This window comes from Mus caroli, chromosome X, assembly GCF_900094665.2.
Source record: "Mus caroli chromosome X, CAROLI_EIJ_v1.1, whole genome shotgun sequence".
NCBI classification, from domain to species: Eukaryota; Metazoa; Chordata; class Mammalia; order Rodentia; family Muridae; genus Mus; species Mus caroli.
Genome location: NC_034589.1, coordinates 124735444 through 124742682, shown reverse-complemented (window position 1 = coordinate 124742682; position 7239 = coordinate 124735444). Strand labels below are relative to the sequence as shown.

General features: G+C 40.8%; 1 long non-coding RNA gene across 1 annotated transcript in view; it reads right to left on the bottom strand.

Moving 5' to 3' along the window:
* LOC115030065 overlaps window positions 1-6886 on the bottom strand; it is a 10847-nt gene extending 3961 nt beyond the window's left edge. The window contains exon 1 of the long non-coding RNA XR_003835661.1: window positions 6845-6886. This is a non-coding gene — a long non-coding RNA (uncharacterized LOC115030065). The remainder of the gene's footprint in view (window positions 1-6844) is intronic.
* Between the last annotated feature and the right edge of the window lie 353 nt (window positions 6887-7239).

The window sequence follows — 7239 nt, the reverse complement described above, 5'->3', positions numbered from 1 at the left end:
TGAAATGCTTGCTGCCTTGAACTTACAGTGAGCTTATACAGTGAAATGCTTGCTGCCTTGAACTTACAGTGAGCTTATACAGTGAAATGCTTGCTTATTCTATAGCATAAGGCAAAATACAGAGCAGTGAAATGTGGAGACTGCAACAAAACCTGGAGTGAGGAGAGCAGGCAGATGCTTAACTTCAGAAGCCATGCTTGCGCAAGTGGCCTAGACTCTTTCAGGACTGGCAGTGCAGTTGCTGATGGCGCTTCATTGGTTTCTCTTACAGGTGTTGCCACAAGTCTCCGCAAAGACATTGTCCGTCCAAATTGTCTTTTCTCTTCAGTGCATAGAGCTTTCATGGTGCCACAATTTCAGTTTCATTATGAGAAAACAGAATACAAACCCAAAGACAAGGTTTTTATATCAATTTCCCAGATTATTCTAGGGTATAGTGTGATGCATAAAGTTGTACTACTGTCTTTGATTTTTGAACTACATATATAAAATATATGAAATTTATATGAAAATATGATGAGGAAAATCAAATAATTGTGTGCCATTCCAACAATAGAATATTAAAAAAATAATATTGCTCTGCAAAAATATATGCTATTATCTGGTAGCTGTTTTGAGTAGATTAGTAAAGAGATCCAAATTTTAACTAGACAGTAAGTATTTAAAGTGCTAGATGCGCTGGGAATGGTGGCGCACGCCTTTAATCCCAGCACTGGGGAGGCAAAGGCAGGCAGATTTCTGAGTTCGAGGCCAGCCTGGTCTACAAAGTGAGTTCCAGGACATCTAGGGCTATACAGAGAAACCCTGTCTCAAAAAAACCAAAAAACTGAAAAATAAAATAAAGTGCTGGATGCTTTTTTCAACAACATGGTCTTAGGTAGTGACCTAGTTTTCTTAGACCCCTGATCATGCTCCATTAATCTCTGCATTCAAACAAAACTATGGCTCAGGTAACATCATGGTTTGAACAGTGGTACAACCTCCCAAATACTCATTTGTTGAAGCTTTTTCTTCAATCTTCAGGGAGTAAGGCTTTAGAAAATATGTTTGGATCATCAATGTTCTGCCCTAATCAATGGGCTATTCCACTAGTAAATTCATATCTGGTGCTGTTACACTCAAAACTAGGGCTGTGTTAAAAGCCTCTCTCTCTCTCTCTCTCTCTCTCTCTCTCTCTGCTTTGAGGCTGCCATGAAGCAAGTAGCTCTCCTTAACTATTCCACCATGATATAATGTCTCATGGTAGGCCTAAAATAGCTATCTTAGTTCAGTTTGCTTTACATGGCTTGCTCAGCCTCCTTCTTTCCTTCCTTCCTTTCCTTCTTCCCTCCCTCCCCTCTCTCTCTATTAATTTATTGATTTAATGATTCACTTTACCTCTGGATTGCAGAGCCTCTTTTGTCCTCTCCTCCTAATCCCACCCTCACAAATCTCTCCTCCCCTTATTACCCTCTCCCCTTCTCCTCAGAGAAGGGGAAGACCCACTTGGGTATAAACCTGCTCTGGGACATCAGTTCTCAGCAAGATTAAACACATCCTCTCCCACTGAGACCCAATCAGCAGTCCAGCTAGGGGAAGAGATCCAATGGCAAACAAAAGTATTAGAGACAGTCCCTGCTCCAATTGTTAGGGGATTTACATGAAGACCAAGCCTGTTTCCTTATAGAACCCAGGACCACCTGACCCAGGTTCCACCCACAATGGGCTGGGCCTTACAGAATCAATCACTATTTAAGAAAATGACGTACAGAATTGATTGAAACCTGATATTACAGGATCATTTTCTTGATTGATGCTCCCTCCTCTTTGATATCTCTAACTTGATGTTAAGTTGACATATAACTATGCAGCTCAGTAATATTATTCAGAATGTCTTGCATTAATATGTAGTACAGATTTCATGGGTTTTAAAATAAGATCTTGAGAAAGTATTACAAAGATATATAAAGAAATATAACTTCATATATAATGGTAAAGATATTAAACTACAGGTTTTAATGAAAAAACACTAAGACAGCTAAAATTTTCAAAAGAAATATAAAATTTGTATTTTTCTTCCCCTTAAAGCAATGATCTGGTTTAATGTGAACTGAGTATTGGAGCAATGGGTTTTAGTATATTTTAAATTGTATTATTACTTATTCTAATATTCTTTAATGCCTTCCTGGATAAAAGGTAGTTGGATTTTTATATCATCTTGTGTTTAAACACTTAGATAAATTGTATTACAAGAGTGCAGGTAAACTTATTAGCATTCATATAATAAAATAAATATGTAAAATCTTATTGAACATTTCATAATGTTATTTTATAAATGCAATTACATGCAGATACGGTCACAATAAAGGTAAAGGAGGATTGAAAATATCACACGTGGGCTGGTGAGATGGCTCAGTGGGTAAGAGCACCCGACTGCTCTTCCGAAGGTCCAGAGTTCAACTCCCAGCAACCACATGGTGGCTCACAACCATCCGTAGTGAGATCTGGCGCCCTCTTCTGGAGTGTCTGAAGACAGCTACAGTGTACTTACATATAATAAATAAATAAATCTTTAAAAAAAAAAAAAAGAAAATATCACACGTGACCAGGATTTGTTTTTTTGTTCATATACATAGCCACCAATCTACTTAGCAGACTTTTAGCATAAAAATAAACTATAATATCATTCACCTCATATAGAGTTTTCACTTTATGATAATGGCAATGCTTAACTTTCTGTCTGATGACTCCCAATATGTCTAGCGGAAATCGTTCCTTTTCCAAGCAATCTTCCAGAATGTTCTGAAAGGTGGTTGGACTGCAGCAGCTCCCCTAGCCTCTCCTTCTCTGTGGTGTTCAAACTGTAGTTCAGGATTCCGACACGAGGTGGCACCAAAGCACCCCGTTATTAAATGTCTGCAAAGAAGCGTCTACGATGTGCAGAAAAATATGACGTCGTTCTTAAAACCAGTTTATAAAGAGAATGATTCCAATTCTTTTAGAGGACATAAAAATTATATTAAGTGCATGAAAAACTGTAACAGAGAACCTTGGAAGAATGGTGGGACGATTTCGTGGAAACCTGCATAGAGCAAGCTAATGGAGGGTGGAGGTCTGTTCCCGAAGAGGACCCCTGCACAGTGTGGACCCCACAGAGCGAGTAAGAGATAAGTCAGGGAGTACCCGCGAGGCTTGTGGTCATCAACAAACGAAATGACTTTCCTATACAAATGAAGCTTTCCGGAAGATCTAGAAACACAATTGCCTCATTTGTTATTCTGTGCAAAAAGGATACTCCTCCTTAAAAGGGAAAGAAGCCCCTTTACCCTTTCAGTCTTCATTCTGGTGTCATGCCCTATAAAGCCCACCCACACACAGATGCACGATCCCCTCGTAAGAGCAAACGTGCCGTGCCTGTGTCTCTGATTCTCAATTACTTTGCTCCATATAACAATTTGCAGATCCATTCATCTTCTGGAAATTTCACAGAGACGGAGGAAATATCGAGGGTAATAGAATGCACGTCGGATGAACACGACCAAGGCACTATCCTATGGGGAGGCAGGACACAAGCGCAGCATGAGAAGATGAGCGAAGGAGCCTTTTCCTTGTCTTTTAAGGAGGAGTATCTTTTGCACGGAGTAACAAATGAGACAAAACAATTCATTTACTGTGTTGCTATGCTGGGACCAGTGTGGCCTTGGTGGGGACAGGATGACATGGTTCCCGCCCCTGGGACAGGGCCAGCAGGTGTGGGTACCTACTCGATGGTTGCCATGGGCATAAGGCTTCTTTGTATAATAATGTACATAAGTTCATGTTCCTTCAAGGAATGCCCTCCATTAATGCTAATGACTCCATGATCAGTGGAGACAACAGCAGTCTGGGTGGCGAAGGTGTGGCTAATGTTTCAGCAAAATGGTAAATGCTGGGACCTTCAGGGCTGCCCCTTAAGGATGTGGAAAAGAACTCTAAAAACACAAGTTCAAAAATATATCATTTCTCAACTATGTAAAAATATAAGGATGCACTATCAATTGTATAAGGCGGTTCACAGAGCTAAAGGCACAATGAGCCAGCTTGTCATAAGACACAAAGAAGCAGATACAAATGCAGGCAGATTCTTGAGTTCAAGGTCAACCTGTGACAGAGTAGGGTTAGGCCCAGGAGTGGTAGAAACTGTAGTTTCCTGACCAGATCCTACCCAGAGATCTATTCGACTGTGTTTAACATTGGCAGGCAGATCTCTGGATTCTTTTACAATGTTAAAAAAAAAAAATGTGTGCTTGTTGTCTCCTGAAGAATTAAGGGGCTGGGGTCACAGGCTGCTGATTCATAGGCTAATCAAAAGGAAACCTGGAGTAAATGACTGGATTGATATGTAAAATAAAAGCCTGGGCTTTTGATCTGTAAAAGAGGGGCTAATTAGAACAGCTTGGAGAACTGTAAAACACAGAGATGTGTATGGAGCTCTCCAGAGAAAGCAGAGCAGAGAGAAATAAAGCAGAACCTAGAACAGTCTGGAAAGCTGCCTTGAGCACAACATAGGCTGCCAGCTCTGACCCACAATTTGACTTGGAGTCCTGTGTTTCACTGCTCCCAGACACCCCTTCCCCCGAACCACACTCTAAGCCAAGGCTAGTCCTTGACATTTCCAGGTCTTTTGGAAAATTTCATTTGTATATTAAAGCTCACAAGTACTCATGAATTTATTATCTCTTACTCTCTCAGTATCAACAAAACAACCATATGTGATAATGAAACCCGTTACTTCATGTGCTAGATTAAAATAATACACAAACAAAGAAATAAAAGAGGGGGAAAAGAAAGATGGAGGTGGATGCTGCCTGGGCAACTGAGTATGGAACCAGACGGGAAGGACAGTGGAGCAGACATTCCTGGATTTGCTGGGATTACAGGAAAACCACTTTTGTGCTATCAGTATTTGGACTTTTAAGGCTGAGATTGATCCCTGCCTCCCACCCAACTAAGATAAACGTGCAACAGAATGTGTTCAGGGTGTCTAGGTGGAGGAAGAGGAAGGAATAGCTCCCTTCAAATCCTGCCAGTTACCTGAAGAAGTGTGTGAGCAGAAGCTGACTTAACATCTGTGCTTAACAGAGGTGGGCAAATCTCTGAATTCTGCAATGTTAAAAGAAAATGGGTGCATGCTGCCTCAGTCTCTGTGAGTTTCTATCAGCTTTGTTCAATTCATTTACAGGGCCTTGTTCTCCTGCACCTCTGGTTCCCACACTCCTTCTGCCTCTTCCTCTGTGGGGTTCCCTGAGCTCTGAAGGGAGGGATTTGATGGAGACACCCCACTTAGGACTGAATATTCCAAGGTCTCTCTCTTTCTGCATTATTTTTTGGCAGATTCTCTACTTGTTCTCATCCTAAAAACAGGTTTTTTGTTTTTTCTAAGTTTTAGATCTAAGGCAGATATCATGAAAATAATTTAATTTCTCAGTTTCTTATGTAAGGAAAAGCACTAATGAAGCAAAAAACTCAAGAGTTTTAGAGGCAGAATTTCTTCTTGTGTATTTGAACATCTTGCAATATCTACTCAACTATAGTCCTCTGAACAATCAAATTCCACACAAGTTTCATGTTGCTAGGAAGATGTGACTTTGAACTCACTTGGTGAGCTGCAGGACGGATCATACTTAGGGAGCAAGGGTATAGTATTTGTACAGCATTAGCTCTTGAACATCTAGTTACCTTTCTATATTTATACGAGTATGTTGGACACAAGTACAAATTCAGAAGTACCCAGACCATAACTCCAGCTCTCTGCCCCCTCCCTAGAAGACAAAGCTTTGCTTGCTCCCAGCATTTCTTTGGACACTAATTTTTCATTCCTTTATCAGCTATTTTTTTCTTGCTATTTCTTCTCTTCTTCCTTCCTTCGTTCCTTTCCATTCTTAACTCTCTTCCTCCTTCAAAGATTTCAAAGAGATGCTTCCACATTGTCTGTTTTCATTCTTTTTTTTTAGCCCTGACTCTTGAACGTTATCCTATTGCAATTGGTCTCTGTCCATAGGAATGTAATGCACATCTTCTCGAAGGAAGCCGGCTACTCTTTAAATCACGAAGTTCACCTGATTTATACAAATATATTAGCATACTACATTTTATCTCTAACGACTCTCCAAAACAGGCATGTCATGCAGCCTATTTATTTTTTCTTTTTATTTGCTCTTATATTACTTAGAATCACATCAATTATTTATTCATACTTTACATCTCTACTGAAGCCCCTGCTCTCTCCACTCCTCCCAGTCTCTTCCCTCACCTCTCCTCTTCCCCAAATCTATTCCTCCTCTGCTTCCCTTCAGAAAAGAACAGGCATCCCAGGGATATCAACCAAAACGGCATAATAAGTTATAATAAGACTAGGCACAAGTCCTCATATCAAGTCTGGAAAAGGCAGCCCAGTAGAAGGAAAGGGGACCCAAGAAGTAGCAGCCTGCTTCTTCAACAGGAGATCTTTGACAGTGTCCCAGGCTCAGAAGTATAATATAAATGGATACTAATCCAAGGTGTTCCACCCCCTGACTGAGCAGCCTTGAACAAAGACATTACTTTCTCTGTCTCAGTTTTTCACTCATAAATGAAGATTCGCCACATTTTCTGCTTTGTGAACACACGGAAAGAACTAAATGACTGGACACCTTTTATTTATGAAGTACTTTTCAATGTGCTGGAGAGATGCTTTAGTGGTTAAGAGCACCTACCTGTTCTTCCAGAGTACCTGGGTTCAACTCTCTCTCTTTTTTTTCTTTTTTCTTTTCTTTTCTTTTTTTTTTGGGGGGGGGTGGTTTGAGACAGGGTTTCTCTGTGTAGCCCTGGCTGTCCTGGAACTCACTTTGTAGACCAAGCTGGCCTCGAACTCAGAAATCCGTCTGCCTCTGCCTCCCGAGTGCTGGGATTAAAGGCATGCGCCACCATGCCTGGCCTGGGTTCAATTCTCAGCTTCCAGTGGTGGCCTCAAAATACTGTGTCACAGCAGTTCCAGATGAGCTGGCTCCTCTTCTGGCTCAGTAGGCACTGCATACACATGGAACACACAAAGACATGTAGGGAAAACGCCTACCTATAAAACATAACGAAAATGAGTCTTTAAAAAGTACTTTCCACATAGCAAATTTTAGCCATTATAATGTCATTTTTCTCCTGATTGGTCATTTGTAACCTTACTAGCCCTATGGCATGAACTGGTGCTTGCAGTCAATGGACTTTGAGGTATGCTACTAAGGGCAC